Source organism: Podarcis bocagei (genome assembly GCF_964188305.1).
Source record: "Podarcis bocagei genome assembly, chromosome: 7".
Classification (NCBI taxonomy): Eukaryota; Metazoa; Chordata; class Lepidosauria; order Squamata; family Lacertidae; genus Podarcis; species Podarcis bocagei.
In genome coordinates this window covers 14751701-14774230 of record NC_138132.1, presented here as the reverse complement: position 1 = coordinate 14774230, position 22530 = coordinate 14751701, and the positions used below count along the sequence as shown (strand labels likewise).

The following is a 22530-nucleotide window of genomic DNA, read 5'->3' as shown; positions in this document are numbered from 1 at the left end:
TTCCTGTCAAATACCCTTTCTCACCATTCTACACATTCTGCAAATAGGAAACATAAAGATACAGAATACAGATTCTATATGCCAGAAGAGTTTATTTTGATCATGAATTTCACCAATTGTGAAAAAGAAAACCCAGGAGACCTGAGTCCCTCTTCTTACCACTAGGCTCCTAGTATCTTCTGCCACTACCATGAATGGTGGAATTAATAAAGAGGAGAGCTTTCATCTCTCCTGTTTACCCTTTGAGGTCAATCTGTCTTGAAGATTTCTCAGGATCGTAGCATTTTGCTTTAACATTCATTAATCCAATATAGCCAAAGCTAAAGTGTTTTCCATCAAGGGCACACATGTCTTCAGATGCACAGCCTTGGAATATGAGGTCGAAAATATCGTGGTCAACTAGGAAATAAAGCATAAGTTTTGCATTAGTTCTTTAATGGGACTTTGTGGGGTGTAGGAATTACTATGGTTATTAAAGTTCAGTATGCTTGGAACCAGCATAAAAATGTAAAGGTAAAGGTACTCCTGCCCGTACGGGCCAGTCGTGTCCGACTCTGGGGTTGTGTGCCCATCTCACTTAAGAGGCCGGGTGCCAGCGCTGTCCGAAGACACTTCCAGGTCACATGGCCAGCGTGACAAGCTGCATCTGGCGAGCCAGTGCAGCACACGGAAACACCGTTTACCTTCCCGCTAGTAAGCGGTCCCTATTTATCTACTTGCACCCAGGGGTGCTTTCGAACTGCTAGGTTGGCAGGCGCTGGGACCGAACGACGGGAGTGCACCCCGCCGCGGGGATTCGAACCGCCGACCATGCGATCGGCAAGTCCTAGGCGCTGAGGTTTTACCCACAGCGCCACCCGCGTCCCTTTGGAACCAGCATACTGTATGATTAATCCAGCAGACACATATATCGCTAGTGCATGCCTTAGGAATCTTACCCTGTGAGTCAAATTAAGCCAAGCAGGTGGCATAATTTGTCCATTTTAACCAAGCAACACCCACTCGCCTTTCACCAACATTGTATTACATCACATTTGTGACGGGTATGTTCACAGCTGCAGAAGAAAAACTAGGAGTCTAGAAAATCTCTCTGAATTGTTGCTTGAGAAGCATGGCTTACAGCCCCAGCCAGTCATCTTAATCTCCTGTTGAAAGCAATGTTTTCTACCATTGCCAATCAGCCAAGTGACACTGGCAGTAAGCTGTGCTGGCATTGGGATCAAAAACTGCATATTGCAGTTGATCCCTGCCAAACGTGGAGTCTGCAGGCTCCACGTTTGGCAGGGAACTTCCTTTTCAGTTTGGCTTGAGTTGAAGCTATGCTGCAAAAGCAGAATGGAGAGAATTGGGTTGCCTACTGATTCTCTCCCTTGAAGCTGGGTTTCCTGAAAACATAGTGATGCCACTTGGCTGGTAGGCATGCCACACCACACACTTCTCAAAGTCATTTAGAAAGCCTCCCAATGACATGTGTTGGGAATTAAATATAAGGGTGAGGAGCCATAAGCAGGACAAATCCCCCACTAATCTTTGCCAGCATGGCATTGTAAACATTAAATTACCATCTTCCACCCCTTGTATTTTGCTAGAGTAAGGCTGCAGTTCTTCTGCACACTTCTAAGGCAGTAAGACTCGATGAACACTGTGCAACTCATTTCTGAGGAACAAGGAACATATTTGTACTGCTAGGACCCTTCTTTCTCCTAGCTTCCTTTGCTTTTAAACCTTTGGCCAAGATGTATGGCAAGACACAGTCCTCCTGGACCAGCACCCAATGGTTCATACTGCTATGAGGAGGAGCAGTGATGTGCTGACTGGTCCTGCACCCTCCCTTGAGTCCCTCTGCTCTGATGCCCCTTGTGCATTAGAAGAAAAGGTGTGCTGTAAGGAGCCTTTTGTACTTTTGTAAGATGCCCACAAAATGTAAAACCCTGCCATGAATGAGTCTGTCCCATCTAGTTCTTGTAGAATTCTAACAGGTAGATTGGACTCCAAAACAGGACAAGAGCATCCTCTTTCCCTCAGAGAAAGAAATCAAAGCTATAAACATATAAAATGCAAACAAAGAGACAGAGAGGAGTGGACTTTCTTGGATGATTGGCAATATTACTCACACACAAGCACACTAGAATAGTCAATGCACTTGGTCTCATAGGCAAGGCAGCTGACATTCCCCTGATTTTGACAGTTATGTGGTATTCTAGTTCCGACCATGCTGTAGCAGGCTGGGCAGTGAAGACCATTGGGGGGAAGATCCTCACGAGGTGGAACTACCAAAGCAAAAACCCACAGTTAGCATATTGATAGACCTCATTCCCCACTCTCTTTATTGTTAACATCACTTCACTTTTTTCATGCCTTCTAGTAACTTAATACCATAGCTGGAATTGAACCTCCACATTGTGTCCTACAACTGCCATCAACTTTGCAGATTAGGATTGTCTCTTGATCATCTCTGAATGGCAAACTATCTGCTGTTTCTAGACTTCCATATCCGAAGGTACTGACAGCTGCTTTCCCTTGGAGGCAATATCTCTCCCTCCCTCTCTCTGTAAGTGCAAGCAAGTACTGGGCAAGCTCAGAACCCAAATTGGGCAGTGCTATACCAAGATTTTCCATATATCTTTCTACTTCTCCGCCTCCAGCGCCACCTCCTACCTGTATGAAATTTGACTGATGTAAGTAAGGAGCACTACATCCTAAGAGGAGATCATTTACTCTATCCATTCCAGATTCAAAGATCAACTGTAGATACTCTTGGACCCTTGCACACTATGTCTGAATGGACCAAAAGACATAAATGCTCTACTATGCCTGTAACTAGGTGGCTCTTATATAATGATGTTACAAGCCTTTAAATTTCATAGATGTATATACTCACGGTGGAGAGGCTCCAAATTGCACAGTTCCGTTCTGCAGCAGAAGACCTTTGTCCAGATAAATTTACCCTTGGCTGCAGTGACGCTATAATCACCTGAGTGACAAAACCTGGGGTCATCACATTGACGGTAAGTTTCCGTTTGATAGCCTTGAACTGAAAGGAGCAAAAGTAAACAAACCCCAAATCTCCAAAAATTCTAGTTAATTCACTGTAAATGTATTTATTTTTACTCTTCAGTGAGAAATTATGTAATTCACAGTTCTTGAACCAAAGGATGAACCCAAACACCATTGTCCCTCAAAATCCCTATATAGAAGATCCCACTGCTTACCACCAATTAATTAAGTAGAGGATTCACCCCCCTAATTGCCTCCAATTAAATATAGCAGACACACCTCATGGTACACTAATTAAATGAACGTCTACAATTTACCACAGGCTACCTTGGAAGGAGGTGGTCTTGTGTAAGGGAAGATTTAGTGATTTAGAGCCTTGGGTAGAAGTTGAACAATCCAGAAAAGTTTTATTTACAAAAAGAATTTGTGAAACAAGGTTGGATCAGGAGATGCATTCTTTCAGGTAGAAGGTAACTTATTACTTAAACTAAATATAAGGATGTCACAGGCCTGAAGACAGTATTATAGACACAGCTCTTCTTAAACTTCAGTGGCTAAAAATCAGTTGGTTTACTTAAGGTAGATGTTCAGGTTTCTAGTGTAGGTAGTATAATGTTTAATAGTTCCTCTCGTTCCTTTACTTAGATATAACAGGTGTTACAGTTCCTCTTGCCATAGATAGACTCCTCAGTGTGGATGTTCAACTCAAATCGGAACCAGTTCTCCCTCTACCATATAATATTGTATCCTAATCACTATCTCCCATCTCAAATCTAGCCCTATCTCTCAACCTGAACCTTATCTAACATCTCAAATCAAGCCCTTTCTAACTATCTCTCCCAGAAACAGGGCTGCCATATTTCAAACAGTGAAAATCCAGACAGAAAAGTTGTTGAGCAGTTTTTGGCAAGATCACAAAAAAACGACGGTTCTGAGCTATTTTAAGGGGAAATTGGCAAAATCAGCACTTCCGACATGGGCTGCCATATGTCCAGATTTACCCGGACATTTAGCCAATTTCCACCCAGACGCAGCTGATGAATGTGTTATTCCATATATGTCCAGGAAGTCCTGGACAAATGGCAACCCTACCAGAAACTGCTACTTTTATTCTCCTTCCCAAAGTGCTGCTCCACCTCCCTCTGGCTAACTGTTTTGTTAACCAATCAGAGAGAGGCTCCAGGACCCTGGTGAAATTTCTGAGGGACTGCATCACCAGGCTCTGGTGTCTATCAAACCATAATTTTCTGATTTTTGCTAATCAGTTCTCCAGCAAAACAGTACACAGTACATTCAAAGATGCAAATATTAAGGAAACATGTGTGTAAACAGTGGGTGGTATTCAATGCTAATCCAACTCATTTTGGTTAGTGAGCAAGGCTATTTTAGGGCCATTCATTTCAGTTACAGTGGTACCTCGGGTTACAGACGCTTCAGGTTACAGACTCCGCTAACCCCAAAATACTACCTCGGATTAAGAACTTTGCTTCAGGATGAGAACAGAAATCGAGTGGTGGTGGCATGGCAGCAGTGGGAGGCCCCATTAGCTAAAGTTGTACCTCAGGTTAAGAACAGGTTAAGTTTCAGGTTAAGAACAGACATCCAGAACCAATTAAGTTCTTAACCCGAGGTACCACTGTATTTACTCAGAGCAGTACTTAGCTGAATGCAACTCAGCTATATTAGTTAAAAGAACTGACACACGTATATTGTATTAAGGGGAAATGGTTTACAATCACATTTTTATTAGTCACAACTGCACGAAAATGTTTTATTAGGAGAAAATTGCTCTCAAATGTTGACACATTTTCATGAGTTATTTATTTACTTACTGTGCAAAGCACTATATAAGTTTGGGGAAAATGAGAAAGTAAAAGAAACAAAAATTGACACATTCACCCATTTCTAGTAGAGACTGGAATAAATTTGTCTGTCTGGAAGATACTCGTTGAAAGATGTAGCAGATGAAAAGGGCATCTGATTTCTCAGATGGGGTGAATTTGCACCATTCTGATGATGGAGGAATCATTTGTCTAGGGTGTTATACAGACAGGTTTCCCTCACTTATTGCACAGTTGTCCCAGCCTGCACTTGTTGATCATTGTTGCTGAAGACCCACAAATTGTAGTGGGTCTATAAATTTCTGCCTTTATACCACAATCTTGTATCTCAGGTTATTATTCCAGGGCATGCAGGCAATGAGAGAAATGGAAGCTGAAACCTAGAGATGCTCAATGTTCAAGGGGCCTTTGTGAAGCCAAGAGGCCATATAGCCCTTCCTTGTGTTCTAAAATTACTGGATAATCAGGATAAAAGGAAGATGTATCTGCTTTTGAGACAACAATCCTATTAATCCCTCCAAAATGCACAGTGTATGAAGATGCATGGCTTAGTATCATTGCACTTTGATTTTACTATCCCCCTGCAACAAACTTAAGGGGCCCAGGGTCTCTGAGACTGATGACATCACAACACACATCTTCTTTCACAGGATGTTGATGTAAGAGACTGACTAGACAAGGAGGAATGGTGGGAGGCTACAGCCAGGGACCCCCCCCCCCAAACATCAGAGGGGGAAGCCTCTGAGCCAGAAGAATGATGGTGCTATTCAAAAGACAGATCAGAGGTAGAAGGTGGGGGAGGGGGGCGGGCAGGCAGACAGGTTGGAGGCAAAGCAAGTAACAGGCTTGAGTCAGAGTGATGCAACTGAGAAGGAAGAAGCTGACACTTTGACAGACACCCAGCAGGCTGACAGTTCCATGGTTTTCCTCTCCCCTCCTCCCCTGTCTCCAAGAACTAGAAGGGTTTTCCATGTAGCAGAACAAAAGGCACAGAGAGCCTCGCCTCAGAGGAGACTGTTGGGAAGACAGCCAGCTGGGGAGGTGCTTTAGGATGAAGTAGAAGGCTCATATCCTCAGCTCTGGCAAATGCTTCATTGGGCTAGACCTGCCTGTGGAATGCTTTGTTTATGTTTTGTGTCTTTGAATAAAGAATCAGTTTTGCTACTCAACTCCATGCCTGGTGTCTCTATGCCTGCAGTCAGGGACTGGCTAGATGACAAGGAGTGGTGAAAACTGTCTGATGAAGAGCTCCCCAGGGAATGTACAGAGGAAGAGGATTTGGAGCCCGGATTTGGCGCTGCATAACTGGACACATCCCAGAGGAGGTAAAGATTGGGAGCTTGAAGGACAAGGAAAATGGAGGGGGGGAAGCAGGTGCCCCACAAGAAGCAAAGAGAGGAGTCAGACTTAGCAGCTTTACCACAGAGCCCCCCTAATAGTATTTCTGTTGACGGCCTGCAAACTCCCAGAACATGGGATTTGATACACATAACAGTGCAGAGAACCAGGCAAAGATAGAGAGGGTCTCTTGGGACTCACTGTAGATGGAGGGAGGGTCCTGACACAGAGGGAATGGAGAGAAGTGGGAGGTGCAAGACAATCTCAGCAACTGCTTGGTATAGTGTGTATTTTGGTGTCTCTGTGTGTTTTCTGTTAAGATTCTTTAATAAAAGACAAACTGCAAGGTATCTGGTGCTGCCTTGTCTCTCTCTGAGCTGCGGATGAACTGTGCTATGTGTCAGCTCCCTTGATACTTGGAATAATGCAGGAAGGAGAAGTAGGGTTCTAGGACAACCATCTGTTTTCTTTGTACAATCTAATCTGGACCATCTGGTGCAGCAGCAAGAAGAGAAAAAAGCTACAGCTGCCACAAATGATGCATTGAATTTGTAATAATTTAATTAACTTACTGCCTCACCTTATGATGGAAGTCCAACCAAAATCAAACCAGAGTTCATGGCTTCTGGTATAGTGCAGATCGCTGGTTAATGCATGGATGGCTAAACTGTGGCCCTCTAGAATTTACTGAACTATAGCTTCCGCCATCTCCATCCATTGGCCATGCTGGCTGAGGTGGATGTGGGTGGTGGTCCAGCAACTTCTAGAGGACCATAGCTTAGCCAGCCCTGGTCTGATGCATGCCAGGATCTCTATGCTGAAACTGAAATGTGATGGAAAGAGACAACCAATGTTGGAGTAAATTCATGAGACAGAGGATGGCTGCTATGTGTCAGGCTAGGACATGAGGTGCCAGGGTTCAAATCTCCACTCAGTCATTAAGCTCACTGGGTGACGTTCAACACTCACTGCCTCTCAGCCTAACCTACCTCACAAGGTTAAATGCATGGGGGAAGTGTTAAGTATAGTGGTTTAATTCACATAGAAATGAAAAAATCTGTATGTATGAAAATGGAAAATAACTAAACATGTATTGGTAACACTGAGCATTTCTAAAGGACTCTGAGCTCCTTGCAGAGTTAATGATTAACTAACTGATTATTGTTCTCGGTTAGCTAACATGTCAGCGTTGTAAACCTGAGGTCATGAGAGAGGTACTGGGTTGAAATCCCCATTTCAAAAAGAGTTGCCTTTGAGTCTTTGCTTCTGTGGTGTGAAGATGCAAATAGAGTCATCTCTCTAAAAGCTACAGACAAAACATGTAAATGACTCTCCTGAAGGGAGAACAAACAGCCTTTAGACAGAAAAGCAGGCTGGAGAGAGAGAAAGCAACCTTTGCTTATAGGTCAGTTTGGATTATTTCATATTTTATAAGAAGCTGAGCCTGTGCTGGACAGCACAATATATTATATGGATATTTTTGATGTTTTAATTCTGTTTTGAAGAAAGTTCAGCCAGTAAAAGTTTAAACAGTATTTCATAAACAACATTTCATTTTCAAAGGAGTCAGTTCTTATGATTCCAGTCACTTCAAACTGTGCAATATTTGATATCTGTAACAGGAAGAACCATGTACACCACCTTGTGCTTTTTGGAGAAAAGGTGGGATATAAATGCAATAAATAAATAATAAATAATACTAATTTACACATGAAAGTCATTCCTTGGGGTGACCAAGAGTAAGTGAGAAGATTTCACTCACATATATTGCTCTGCAGAACACCAGAGGAGCAGATTCCATAAGACCTACAGACACGATGTGGATATTTAACGATGTCACAAGCTTAATCGTCACGTGGCAAACGACAATTGGAACATGTCAGAGATGTCACTGCATAAAGGAGACAGAGGTTGCTGCAGGAGATTTCTTGACATGGTAATGAAGTTAGTGGTACATTGGGTTGGGATGAGACAGTCTGGCTATATAAAACACATAAACCCTGTATGCAAATATAAAATATATTTCAGATTTATTCTTTGAAATAGTGAAGTCAAATGCATGTTAATCATCCAACTCCTGTTTTCCTAACTAGTCAAAGTACTATAATGTGGGAGAAGATGTCTTTCTTCCTAAGGAGGTGGCATGCAAGAGGGTAGATGTGTGATAAACTGGAAGGCTATAACTTTTTTTATTAATGATTGGGTGTCATATTTATCCAAGGCAATTTCCCCTTCTCCAGTAATTAGGAAAAGAGAGATCTCTCTCTTGATGAGTGCCCATGATTTTATGTTTTGAACATAAATTTAATAATAAATACATACTTAGATAAAATTAATAAATTAAATAATATATTAAATAATAAACAAAAAGTGAATAAATTTAGAGCACCTCTTTTCTTCTTAATGAATCCTGAAAAAACTCTTGGAGGTGTACAGTACATATCGTAAATAAGAAAGCCTAGACCAAGAACACAATACACAGAACACTCTCCTGAAAGTGTCAATGAAAGTTAAACACAGAAAATCATAGGGGTACTCAAATTCTCTATGGCATTGAAATCTGAGTATCTGAGTCAAACTCCATTAAAGTTTTTGAAACTGTGTAGAATAAAAAACGGAAGCTATACTCTCTACCATCAAGAATTTCAGCAGTTTTTATCCAGGTGGAGCGGAATGTGCTCAATTAAATATATATTTTTAAAATTGCTACTATTCCAATGTAGCATTTCCATGCCTTGTGCTATATGGAATTGAATATCAGTATGTTTTAAACTACCTCTAGTTTCTCTGAACTGAGCTCTGCATTGCCCTTGAATAAGTGTCAAGAAAAGGGGATGCAACTAATTAGAAACACCAAAATTTCCCCTTGGTATCCACTCCTAAGAATAGAGTATTCTAGCGCAAGTTATCTGATCAAATGCTTGCCACTTTCCTTAACAAATGCCACTATTGAATTGCCAATTTCCAAGGGATGCCCAACACAGCCTTCAGTGACTGCTATAACAGACAGATCTTGTATTTGTGATCAGCCTCAGGTAGAAGACATCACTCATTATCTCTTAGCCTGCTCCTTATATAGAGACCCAAGAGACTGCTTTCTGAAACCTTTATTGGCACAAGCATGTAGGTATACCAAAGCAGAAATGGTTTGGTCTCTTTTGTGAAACAATAATAGCATTGTAACACAGAGAGTGGCACTCTATGCATAGAAGGGGGTTCCTTCCAACTTTAAAATTCTATAATTCCCCCCCCCCCATTATTCTCATCTCCTGTCCCCATTCTCATTCCCTCAAAAGGAGAAAGGCTTTTCAGTGTCATCTAAAAAGGATAAAAAGAATCCCATTTTACTGGTTCCTACTTACCTGGAGAAAGCAGAGTGAAGAGGAGGCAGGTGCTCAGATGCTCTTTCATCATTTTAGAAAAATAAGGAGACTCAAGAACATGGATGGACCAGTCAAGAGGACTGATGGAGACAGAGGCTTACTTAGAGATATTTATAGGCCAAGGATTCATATTACAGTCAAAGTGTGGGGGGAAATGGTTCAGTGAATCTGGCAATGGGACCTGTGTATTTGCCAAGAGAACAAAGAGAGACATGTTGAAATTCAAAACTCAGTGTTGAAATTAATTGAATGGTTCATCTTTGAATGATTCATCTTTGATTTAATTAGCTGAATTATTCATCTTTGATTTCATTAGTTGTTTCAAGGCAGTTGACAGAATTATTTTTCTATAAAATTAAATTACAGTTAAAATGGTAACGACACCAAAAAAAGAAAGAAAAAAGAATCTGGGAACAAAAATGACAAGTGCAAAGCCTATATGGCAATCTCTCTCCTAGTCAAGTGCACCGGGCAATGTGCAAAGAGCAACTAAGGAAGACAGGTTCCGCTGCAGATTAACCCAAGAGTCATTAGTGCAGCCAAGCTGTGGGATGAGCCAATGGCAGTGAAGCAGTCAGCTGGGGTTTAGGAATGTAAGGTTGAGGTAAAAAGTAAGCCTGTGTAAGTGGAAGTAAAAGACCATGATATTCCATGTGTGATATGTTGTGATATCATTTATTACTGCCTACCAAGGAATTATTATTATTTTTTTGGAAAGTTGTATAATCTTCCATCATGTACCATTATTTTAAAGCCAATTTTAAAATCCATTCGTAGTGTAGCCTCTGCTTTGAGAAACAGAGTCAGGGGTGTTGCGGCAGACACAATGCTTCTGCAACCTGTGCCTTTGCCTACCCTCACATTTCATGAGGAAGTGAGTGCCAGACCTCAGGGCAAACCAAGGATGAAAGACCATTCCTCTCAAGCCCAGAGAGGAATTCAGAGAATGGTTTAACTCCCAACATTCTCATTATCTTTATCTGCTTCTCCCTGCAATGTTGAGGGAGGCATCCATTCCTGCTGCAGAGCAGAAATGGAAGCCATCCTTGGACATATCTAGGTAGGCTGCTGTGGATGCAGACCCAATCCAAAAAGAATTGATCCCAATGTCCCTTAGACAGACTCTCTCTATGATAAACTAGCATCACAAAAATGTTTCATAAATTCTTGGCCTTGCAGCACCACCCAGCATGAAAAATTTAAACCACTAACTCCTGCAACTCTCATGAAGTAACCTTGAACACTGCTTGGCTGAATCCAACTCTATACTTAGCAAAGTTCATGCTGCACTAGGCCCCTCTGTCTTTTCCTTTCCCAGAGGAACCATCATTTCCTCTACCATATCACTAAATTCCTGTGTCAGGTGAGAACATGAGAACACCAGCCTGCCTCAGCAGGACATATAAAGAGGATGTCATCCAGATAGTAGACCACATCTGCCAAACCTGTCCACTTCTTGACAGTTCAATTAAAAAACAACAACTGAAGCATTCAAAAATACGTTTGGAACACAATTCAAAGTGTTCGTGCTGACCTTTAAAGCCCCCATCATTCAGCCTGGACACTGAGGTCCAGTACCGAGGGCCTTTCGGCGGTTCCCTCATTGCAAGAAGTGAGGTTACAGGGAACCAGGGAGAAGGCCTTCTCGGCAGTGGACCGCACCCTGTGGAACACCCTCCTGATGGATGTCAAGGAAATAAATAACTATCTTACTTTTAAAGGACACCTGAAGGCAGCCCTGTTTAGGGAAGTTTTTAATGTTTAATGCTGTATTATGTTTTTAATATTTGGTTGGAAGCCGCCCAGAGTGGCTGGGGAAACCCAGCCAGATGGACTTGATATAAATAAATTATTATTATTATTATTATTATTATTATTATTATTATTATTATTATTATTATTATAGCTGCACATGAAATAGAGCAACCCATAGGCAACATCTTCAGTGTCAACACCATCCATATCCCCCACATCTCGCTATTTACCCCTCCCCCAAAAAAGGTCTGTTTTCTTTGTTGACATCTGAGCTTATTAGGAATCTCTTCAAAGAAAGCATCCAAGGAGCATTTTTTATCATGATATGAAGTATAGGTAGAAAAACACCACATCTTTCACAAAAGGCTGCAGTCCAGAGCACACAGCATTATGCACTAGATAGCCATCTGGCATCAGCGATGGAGCAAGCCATATTGGGTGCCTGGGGTGGCACGCATGCCCAGCGCCTAAGGGTAGCACCAACTGCCCATGGGGGCAGGGACAGTCCGGGCAGGATTGCTCCGTGGTGCCTCCGAGGAGTCTGCCTGCCCTCTCCCTGGGGGAGGCAGCGGGCAGACCATTTGGGGCAGTGTGGAATCTGTGGGCGCCCAAGCCACTGTGTCACTCCCAGGAGAGATGTGTGGCTCCGGCACGCTGCAGGCCCCACGATTAGTGCCGCCCGGCATTTTGTCACCCCCCTCAGTGGTGACACCTAGGGCGGACCACCCCCAATGCACCCCCTTCCTCCGCCCCTGTCTGGCATGAAATCTCACAAATCAAGGGCTCAGCCACACTTACCTTTTGCCTTGTGCTTTCCATGTACAGTTTAGTGCTTACAGCTCTGCCTTGTGTTGGGAAATTCAGGGAATATTGCTTAACAGAAAGTAAAGTAGTTGGGTGTAATTCTAGAGTGAATATTTGAATAATTTCTTTTGTATAACTTTTGTATAATTGAAAGTCCTTTTAAAAAAATTATCCTTTCTGTTTTTCCTGCTTTCTTTTCTTTTGTTTCTTGTTTTCTCTTTATCTTTCAGGTAGTGTCATAGAAGGACGCTGATGTGCAGCACACTTCAGCAGAGATCAGAGAGAGACAGGATCACACAGTGATGGTTAAAATAATACAATTCTGCTGGTTCCTACTTACCTGGAGAAAGCAGGGCCAAGAGGAGGCAGGTGCTCAGAAGTGCTTTCTGCATTCTTGAAAGATTTAGCGACTCAGAGCAGAGATGTACCAAGGCAGAGAACTGATGCTGGTAGAGTCTTACATGGAGATATTTAAAGGCTATAGATTCATGGTGTGGGCATCTCTTGGGAATAAATGGTTCAGTGAGGTCTGGGGGTGGGTACTGTGTGTTTGCCAAAAAGATACAGAGGGACATAGTGAAATTCACAGCTCTGTGCCAAAATTTATTCATCTTTGAGTTCCATTAGCTGTTGCCAGACACTTCTCAGAATTTATTTCTATATAATTATTCTACAATTTACTCGTAATTCATGTTAGCTTTATATTACATGGATGCCCTGAAATGGATATACAGCCAATGCCTGAGCCCAAATTCCACCTACATCATTTTTAATCCAGATCATTGTCTGTGTAAGTTCATTCTATTTCACCCCACAGTACTCACTGCACAGGGGAGGGTGGAACTGCAGACCTCAGGTGTATCGCCTTCACACGGGATTGCATTACGATGACAGTAGGAGCATTTCAGAGTTGTCACTGCATTAAAGTGATAGAAGTCAATGCAGGAGTTTTTGTGAGGTGTTTATGAACTTAAAGGTATATTGGATGGAGATGGAACAGTAAGTCTATATAAAACATGAAAGCCCCACTTGCAAGTATGTCAAATGTATTTCAGATTTATCCTACAAATTTTAAATTTAAATTTGATAAAAATCAGAATATACAAGAGTTAAAATACTAAAACAGATTAAAATTGCAAAAACTTTCTAAGCATTTCAGTAGGCTTGTCTAAACAAGAATGTTTTTAGCAGGTGCTGAGCAGAATACAGTGAGTGCTCCTGACTGTTCTCAGTGATTTGACCAGGGGGAAGCAATCTTTTTTAAAATAATGACCTGCATCTGTTCCACTGATTTCAAGCTTTGCCTAAACTGATAAACTCTCAGACTAATATGAGTATATATGACACAGAGTCCTAAAACGTTTAAAATTGTAAGCACTATTATCTAGGTCTGGATAACCCTTCAACGCCTTTTGTAAAACTAACAAATTGGTGGGGGAGGATTGTTCCCATAAAACCTTATATATACAATATTATACATTTCTGAATGTATTTCCATACACCCCAAAAGTTCTCTTCTTGGACAGCCCCACCACAAGTGCTAGCATGGCTCCCTCTAATTAAAAGCTCTGCAACACATTGGTTCTATTCAGAAGAAATAAGGACAATTGCTCTGCAACTGTTTGCTATCTCTGTATTACCTCAATGTCCAAGGGACTATGGGAAGTTATTGTGGACTTGATGGACAAAGCAATATACTGAAAAAACCATTACTGCAGCCTTTCCTATAACTCAGGATGGGTTCTAACTTGCTTCACATGAGTATTTTTTTAAAAAAATTCCCCCATGCCTCAAATCAAAGGACAGCTAAAGACTCAAGATATGGCACAGGGGACTGCTGAAGTAGCCAAGCTAGATAGCGCTCGAGGGAATTGGACAGTGTTAGGGACATTGTGACGTGCACTGAATATTGGAGTGAGTGCCCCTGACTGTTCTCAGTGCTAGAAAAAGTACTAGCAAAATGGAAGAATGGCAGATGCAACTGATAGACTACATGGAATTGGCAGAAATGACTGGCAGAATCTGAGACCTGGGAGAAGAGACAGTGGAAGAGGACTGGAAGAAATTTAAGGACTACCTGCAAAAGTACTGTAAATTGTATGAATGTTAGAATGATGCAGGATACAAAGATAACTTGGCATTAGTAACTTAGCAGAAAGAAGTATGAAAATAACTGAACTATAAGAACAAAGGTGAAATTTGAATAATATTATGTCAAGCTTAAATATTTAAATATTTGATAACAAAGGGTAAAATTGGAGACATAATAGTTGAAAGGTACAAATTAAAACAAGATTTGAGAGAAGGTGAAGTATTGCTGAACATGATTTTGTAAATGGGAACACAGGAAAGTGAGATGTGAGGGAGTCTGAAAAGAGGGTTATGGAAATTTGGTTTATGAAACCTAACTACGCTGTATGTCTTTTATATGATTTTTTTCTTTTGTTCTGTGTGTATTTTTTCATTTTGGTGTTGGTGTTTTTGATTGTTTTTGGGTTGTGTATGTGTATGGTGTTATATTGTTTAAAACCTTTAATAAATATTTTATATAAAAAAGAAAAAGTACTAGCAAAAAATCCTGCAGAGTAACTGAATTATTTTCCTGAAAGACTATTACCCAAAATTCAGCCACTTAATAGTACTCTGACTATCAAAGATGATATGCAGCACACTGTTCCATGTCCCATTAGCTGCTGTGCAGAAGTACAAAACATCTTAAGCAAACAAAACAATTCAAAGAAAACAACAACAGGCAAACACCCAAACTCCAAACAGCCCAACGAGGACTGGGTATGTCAGAAGCCCCAGAATGTTGCATGCCAGTTGAAATAGAAAGATGAAAAGTGGGGCAGTAGTGGGGAAAGATTTTGACTAATGGTGGGATTAAGACGTTGACCAATTCTCTTGTTCGTTAAAATACTTCCAATGTTCTCTGTCCACAAAACAATTCAAGATGAATCAGAATTGCTATGCCTAGCTAATTCTCCTTTCATGCATACAATGGCCACCATGGATTTTAACACTTTATTCTTTTTAGTTTTCTGGAATGGGCATTCATTGATTAAGGTAACTAAAAGCAGTTAGTTCAGTACTGTAAAAGGCAGGTACAGGCCTTTTTGGCTTAGCTATGCCATTGACTCAAATGAAAATGGAATCATAAAAATAAAGTTTTATGAGATTATTAATTTCTCCAACACTGTATCAAGGCATCTGAAGAAGTCTGCATGCACACGAAAGCTCACACCAAGAACTAACTTAGTAGGTCTTTAAGGTGCTACTGGAAGGATTTTTTTTATTTTGTATCAAGGTGGTATGAGATTTGTGAAGCATTATAACACTTATTTGCATGGCCCTTGAGAAAATATTTAAGGCAGCTGTTATTATAATTCCTGGAGGATGGTTTCCTATTTTCCTATAGGCACAATAATTTGGTGTGACACATCGTGGGAAAGTGGGCAAATCAGGAAAAGGAAAAACAAATGTTCACATTAGTCCCTCATCAGAGCATTGGAAAGAGTGGTTGAATCAGTGAATGAGAATGTTAATATTTATTTATAAAATGGGTATAGTTCTTAAACCCCTAAAATCTCATAAGCCGATCAAAAACCTGGGACGTGAGTCATCACAATAGTGTAATTATGAAAGTGGACAAATAATACCACTTTGATGTAAAGTGGTTTGCCTTCATATGTAGCAGAAAGGCCAGAATTGTCTGCTATTGGGTGGTTTTAAATTGTTGAGGTGCCACGCCTCCATTGATGGGTCCAACAGGAATTGGGGGTCACTGGGGGTGGATGTATCTGTGCAAAGTGCAGGCAGACGTTGGTGGTGGGGTGGTTTTAAGTTTTGGAGGGGTCGGGTTATGTCCCAATTTCCCTCAATGGGATGTTGGGGGCTATCGAAGTGTCTAATCATCCAAATGTCTGGTTAGATGTATATTGCCTGACACCTAAAGATACTTTATGAAGGTGACAGGAAAGGCTCCCTGGGGAGATCATTGCACAAACAGGAAGATACAGTCTTTAGGCATGATGGGAGGTATTTAGGAGGGTTTAAAAAGATGCATCCACAGAAGGTCTCCGTTTGGCCCCAGCTTTCATGAGTGCAAGTTGCTCTCTTGGAGTTGTCCATGATCCTGCACACAATGGCCAGAAACAAGCAAGCATCATTGAGCCCTGTGTGCAGTTTCAGAAGAAGAGGAATAGTCAGGAGCTTAGAGAGAAAGTCCCGGGGTGATTATTTTCACCCCCTAACAGCATCAGAACATGGGAAAGCTGTCTCACTCAACATCTATTTATTTATCTACATCATCCATATTTTCCTACATTTCATTGGATTTTCTGGCTCATGGATGAGCGCAGAGGGTATTGTCCAACTCCCTGCAATTTATAAAAGCATTGACACACTGAATGACAGTTTTGAAAGTAAGGGAAACAACGAGCTTCCATAGTAGCTCAAATGTGGGGATACAAGTCCCAAAGAAGTAGACAGCTGGAAAAAAGAAGACTGTTTGAGTTTAGCACAGATCTTCAGGTGGGCTGTGGTTTTGTTTGCTGACATGCATTCCTATTAAATCAATGCTGGGAGTGAGTGGAAGGGGGTCCACAAAATCTTCATGGAATTCCCATCAAATTGTATCAATCAACTTGGAATTCCAAGGCCAGAATTAAATGTGAAGTTTCTTAGAAAATCACATCTCCATTGGTATCTCTCCCTATGCTCCACTGAAGCTGTTTTCCTAGCTATTGCCCTGAGGCTCATGTGGCCCTGATGCCAAGTTGGATATGAAAGACGTGTACTATCTGTCAAAATTTGTGTTTCTGAAAAACAAATTATCTGATTACAAAATTGTTAATATATATTTAATAACCATCACATGCAAAATTCAGGAGCTTAATTGTAGCTGTACCACTAGAGGCAAAATGCACTTTATAATAGCTTGATTTGCACATTTAGAAGTTCTTTCAGTTAAACCATCTTGGGTCAATATTTATCACCATTTTTTGCTTTTTCTATCTTAAGTTGCTAGTGCTTGAGATATCACAAGGTGCTTGGTTGCTTTCAGTTCATTAAACACACACTGCTACTATTCTGGTAAAAAAATACTCAATAATACAAACCTCGATAAGAGAGAACTTGACAATAGCACATGCTACCATATCTTAACATACAACAATGCACAGTTCCCCTCTGTTACACTTATGTAGGGAAATTTTAATTATACGTTTGAAAAAAACTGAGAAATAAAAACATTGTAAGCTACCCAGATACTAGCATAGTCAAACTGTGCTTCTTTATATATTCCAAAAAATAATAATTAAAATTGTAGTAATGTGTTTTCTAAGGTCAAACTAAGAAAAACCAAACAAACACTTTTCCTGCTCAGTTTCCCCCTTTTTAAAATAATTTTTATTGAATTCTTGCAAACTACATCAACAAACACACAGACATTTAAAAGGTAAGATTAAAAGAAAAGTAAAAGAGAGAAAAGAAAAAGAATAGAAAATAAAGATCATACTAACACATATTAACATGAAAGAAACAAACTTACAGACATTACTCATTGGCTTCCTTCCATCTCGGTTTAGGTTAGGTAAACTTATAACCTTTCTGCAGTTGTATTGTATTAACTCTCTACATCACATGTTTTAAATTCCGTCCACTGTGATTTTCTTAATTCCCAAATTACCGTCAATATAACTTAAAAATTTATTCCAATCGTTCTTTAGCTTTACATTGCTCCGTTTCCCCTTTGGTCCATCCCAAATATCCAGCAATGCTGTTTTACTTATACATTATTTCCTAAGATTTATACATGACTTGAATGTAAAAGAAAAAAAGCAGCAGTTACAAACAGATAAATATGAGAAATCATCAGAATATACAAGAGTTAAAATACTAAAACAGATTAAAACGGCAACAACTTTCTAAGCATCTCAGTCTGCTTGCGTGTTGAGTCCCACAATTGCCACCCCCCAATAATTCACACTTCACACATCAATTTTTGTTTAGGTTTTTGGCATAATTTTGGCCACAACTTTATTCAATACAAAAATGTGAGTGGTTGCTTAGGCATTGGTTATGACTATCTGTCCATGCCCTCAGGGACAGAGCTGGCATTTCCGGACACCAGCGGAAGCCAGAGGCATTCCGGACACCAGCGGAAGCCTTAGTGGGAAACAAGTATTGGGTGAGAATGAAGCTGGGCATCAGTCCCTCACTTCTCACCCTCATGTTCCTTTGGGGCTTGCACGGCCCAAGTCCGATGCCAGGGACAAGGACGAAAGAATGGCAAGCCCCTGGATTCCTTTAACGGAATTCCCTTCGCATCATTTGGAGGGGCAGGCACTTACCCCTCCAAGCACCACTTTAACCAATGCCTAACCGCCAACCTTACAAGTTGTGACGATTTGCTACGCAGTAGGCGAAAACCAAATGGCACCAGCCAATCCGCCAGATGGCAAAATTCCTACTGTGCCCCCGCACCAAGGCAGACGACACCATGACAGGCATAGCAAGGTCAAGCGATCCAGAGAACCCCCCTATTAAAGGGAGGGAGGGCGGGTAATCTGAAGCAAAACGGCCAAGAGGAATTCCAACCTCTGGCCCCTTATATTTAAAGACTCTAACCCCTCCTCTGAATTTGGCAACATACAAAACTCCCCAGCAACCCAATCTTAACCCTTTAGAAGGCTTGGGTTCTCTCCAAATCTGCCTAGTCATGGCAGGGTGGCATGTTTTCCCAACCGCAACACGTGCTCTCTGGCTAGGGAGAACACGCTTTGTCTAAACAAGAATGTTTTTAGCAGGTGCTGTGCAGAGTACATTGAGTGCCTCTGACTGATCTCAGTGCTAGAGAAGGTACTGGCAAGAGACCCTGTGTAGCAACTGAATTAATTTACTGAAAGACTATTTCCCAAAATTCACCCACTTAATAGTATTATTTGACCAGGCGGAAGGCATGCAAGGAGTGATGAATGGACCCAGTGCTCTATCTGCAGCAACTTCCTTAGCGATCTTTTTTAAAATACTGACTCCATCTGTTCCACTGTTTTCAAGTGTCCACTAAACTGAGAAACTCTCAGAATGATATGTGATATGTGTAGCCGGGCTACTGCAAGCCTTTCATTTTTATTAGTATTCTCTATTAAAATCAAAAAAAGAGTGTGACTTTTATTCAGTATATTTAAGGCTTGCACTTCATAGCAGGTTTAGAGCAGAGATGCCTCAAAGAATCCAATAATGTTTTGGATAGTGAGGGTACAGCAGATTTTCAGCCAACAAGCAAGGCCTTGTACTGGTGTTGGGGGTAATGTGGTTGGGTTATTGTAGGCACATGGACAGCTCCTACTTAGATTCTTGCTCTGAGAAGGCCTCTAAGTCATTGAATCATAAAATCCTAGAAGAATAGAGTTATAGAGTTGGAAGGTACTCTGAGCACCATTTTGTACAACCCGCTGCAATACAGGATTCTCAACTGAATCTTAAATGACACACGACCATCCAACCTGAGGCCTTCTGATTATTCCCCCAATTTTTTAGTATCTTCTCACAATGCTATGACCACCAACAATGTTCTCAGAGACTGACTGCTGGCCATAATTTGTTACACAAATGTGAACTACTACTGCTGCTACTCAGGTGTCCAATGCCTATGGGAAGCTGCTGGGTTTTTCTTGGATAAAGGGATGTATTTGCAATGAGACAATGCCTCTGTCTTTGCTCTTTTTTTAGTGTGGAATCTTACTCAGATGGAAGGAGAATATATTTTTATCATCTTCCATGCCCCAGAAAAAGGACTGCCTAGGTGGGAAAGCCAAACATAGCTCAGGGGTATTGATAGATGCCAGGGACAAAGAGATATTTACTGAATCTTGTACATTTACTATAAAGTGATTTCCAAGAGCTGATGAAATCATTTTCTGCAACTTCATTTCTACTTGTTTCAATCGCATCAGATTCTTGGGAAGGAGTGAAGATACTTTGAGTTATTTGGACTGCTTGCCTTTGGTCACACTGTCTTGACTTGAACCAAGCTAGTCGTTTGCACTTGCTTCATACCCTTCTTCTGTACCAACCTCATCCATATGCCCTGAATTCCCCCTTTTACTGGAAACCAACTTTATTTCTGATACCTGACCATTTTTCCAACAATGTATATTTTAATTGTTTTCATAAATGTATTACAAAATATCACATAAACAAGATACACACATATACACACACACACCCTCTGAAATCTTGGCAGCTACCACATAAATATTCATACCTTTATAACATTTGTTTCTCTCTTAGATTCTCTACAAAATTATCTGGTTATTCCATCAGGGATGTATGGAAGCATCCATCCAAACTGTGGTCAGCTTCTCCAACCATAGCATCAAGAAGTTCATGACATGGCCACAACATCTGGTTTTGCAGTGATGCTGCAGATAATACATTGTTTAGAGGCTTTTAGCTAAGATATGAAGTAAATGGCCACAGAATGGAAAAAAGGCATCCATTCTTTATTTCCTTTCAGCACTATTGCATTACAGGTCATTTCCCCAGTTATAGTCAATTTCCATTTCCATACATTGGTGTGATTTGTTCGGTCACCATTTTAAGACCCAGGGGGGGAAAAAATCCTGCAGGCAAAATGGCCGCTCTGCAGGTTTTCACCTATTTTGCAGCAACCTTGACAGCTAGGGAGGATAGGGCATTGGGATGGGTTGAGGAGGGGAGCCTTTGTCTTTGAGCCCACACAGGGCCCAATGGGTCATGACAACCCTCCCAATGGAGGTTCAAGCAAGATCAAAGCACCTGGTCCATGTCAGGAGTGACCTCACAACTCTGGCTTGAACCCATCCTGTTCATCAGCCAACAGGTGGGTTACTTGATACTGGATCCATATCCAATGCCTTGGTCAAAGCATACACCTGTAATCAATACAGGTTCGGGACTATTTCAACCCAAGACAGATCTCCTGTGTTCCTTTCTATGGTTTGCCCCTCACTTGCTATGGACACAGTATGCAGTTGACAGCAAATTGCACTGGGGAAAGCAGTACCACATACATAGCATTGGATCCAATGTAGCATAGAGCCCACAAATCAAATTCTGCAGAGCCGATAAAGGAGGGTGACATGCTCAATCTTATCAAAAGGCACAGAGAGATCAAGCAGGAGAAGCAGAGTCCCATTCCTCCTGCCACACTTCTGGTAAATGTCCTAAATTTTGGTGACCAAGGGTGCATCTGTCCCATAACCAGATGTGAATCCATGTTGGAATGAGTTTAGAACATTCTTCTCATTTAAGAATGCTTGCAGCTGCCCCTACAAAACCAAAATGCTCTTGGAAGCATGACTACCATATAACATGCAAATATAAAGACAGATAAAACAATTACATATGCTAACAGTATGTTTTATTTTGGCACTTCCAGATCCCAATGCTCTTACCCTGAATGGTCTGTAGTGCCCAGCCTGCTTCACTTACAAAGATAAAAATTGTCTGAATGATGAGATCATCGACTCCCAAGGGAATGAAAATCAGTGTGTTGATACTTGAAGTTTATATGTTCAGAAGTAAGATTGTTACTGACCCAGAAAACAAATCCTGCAAATTCCATGGAAAAAACATGCCCACCTCATTCTGTCTCTCCCTCCCTTTTTTATTTTGCCACAAAAGTAAAAAGGAACCTTTTGTTCTTCAAATTCCAATATCAGCGCGCGCACACACACACACACACACACACACACACAGAGAGAGAGAGAGAGAGAGAGAGAGAGAGAGAGAGAGAGAGAGAGGTTTTGGCTTCAAACGTCTCTGATGAGCACTGCAGCCCTAATCAGCATCAACAGGGGTTAATAATAAGAGTACATGTCGATAATGGATGAATTAAGCATTGGCTTTATTTTACTTTGTCCACATCTAACTAATCACAAAGTCTTTACTTTCAGGCACTTTTCATTTTCTGTTTGAAGAAGGCACCACTTGGTCCAGTGACCTGATTCAAACCTAGGAGCACTTTGTTCTATTAATCCATTCAAATTGTATTTCAATCTGTCTCTAAACATCTGTCAACTTTGTCATTGCAATTATATGTCTTATGGGTGAGTCATATGTCTATCTTTGTAGAAGACAGTCCTGAATTAGATGAACAGTCAGAAGACAACCCTCTCCTTCAAGGCGTCCTTCATTTGAAAGCTTCTCTGGTCCAGTTCTGGTTTAAAGACCAAGAACAATAAGCAGAGAGAATAGGGCTTTCCATCAGCCACTAGAATTGGGAGGACTAAGTGGGCAGGCAAACAGTTCAAAATTAAGCCTGCACCCAGTGGCGTAGCGTGGGTTGTCAGCACCCGGGGCAAGGCAAGTAATTTGCGCCCCCTAACCTTTGGATTTGCGCCCCCTAACCCGTGGATTTGCGCCCC

The 22530-nt window shown here is 41.2% G+C and overlaps 1 long non-coding RNA gene across 1 annotated transcript; it reads right to left on the bottom strand.

Moving 5' to 3' along the window:
- Positions 1 to 88: 88 nt before the first annotated feature.
- Positions 89 to 9718, bottom strand: LOC308590646. Its single transcript, XR_014009836.1, has 5 exons — positions 9539 to 9718; positions 7939 to 8067; positions 2882 to 3034; positions 2115 to 2270; positions 89 to 399 (listed from the first exon to the last, which is right to left on the bottom strand). It is a non-coding gene; the product is annotated as an uncharacterized lncRNA (long non-coding RNA).
- Positions 9719 to 22530: the final 12812 nt, after the last annotated feature.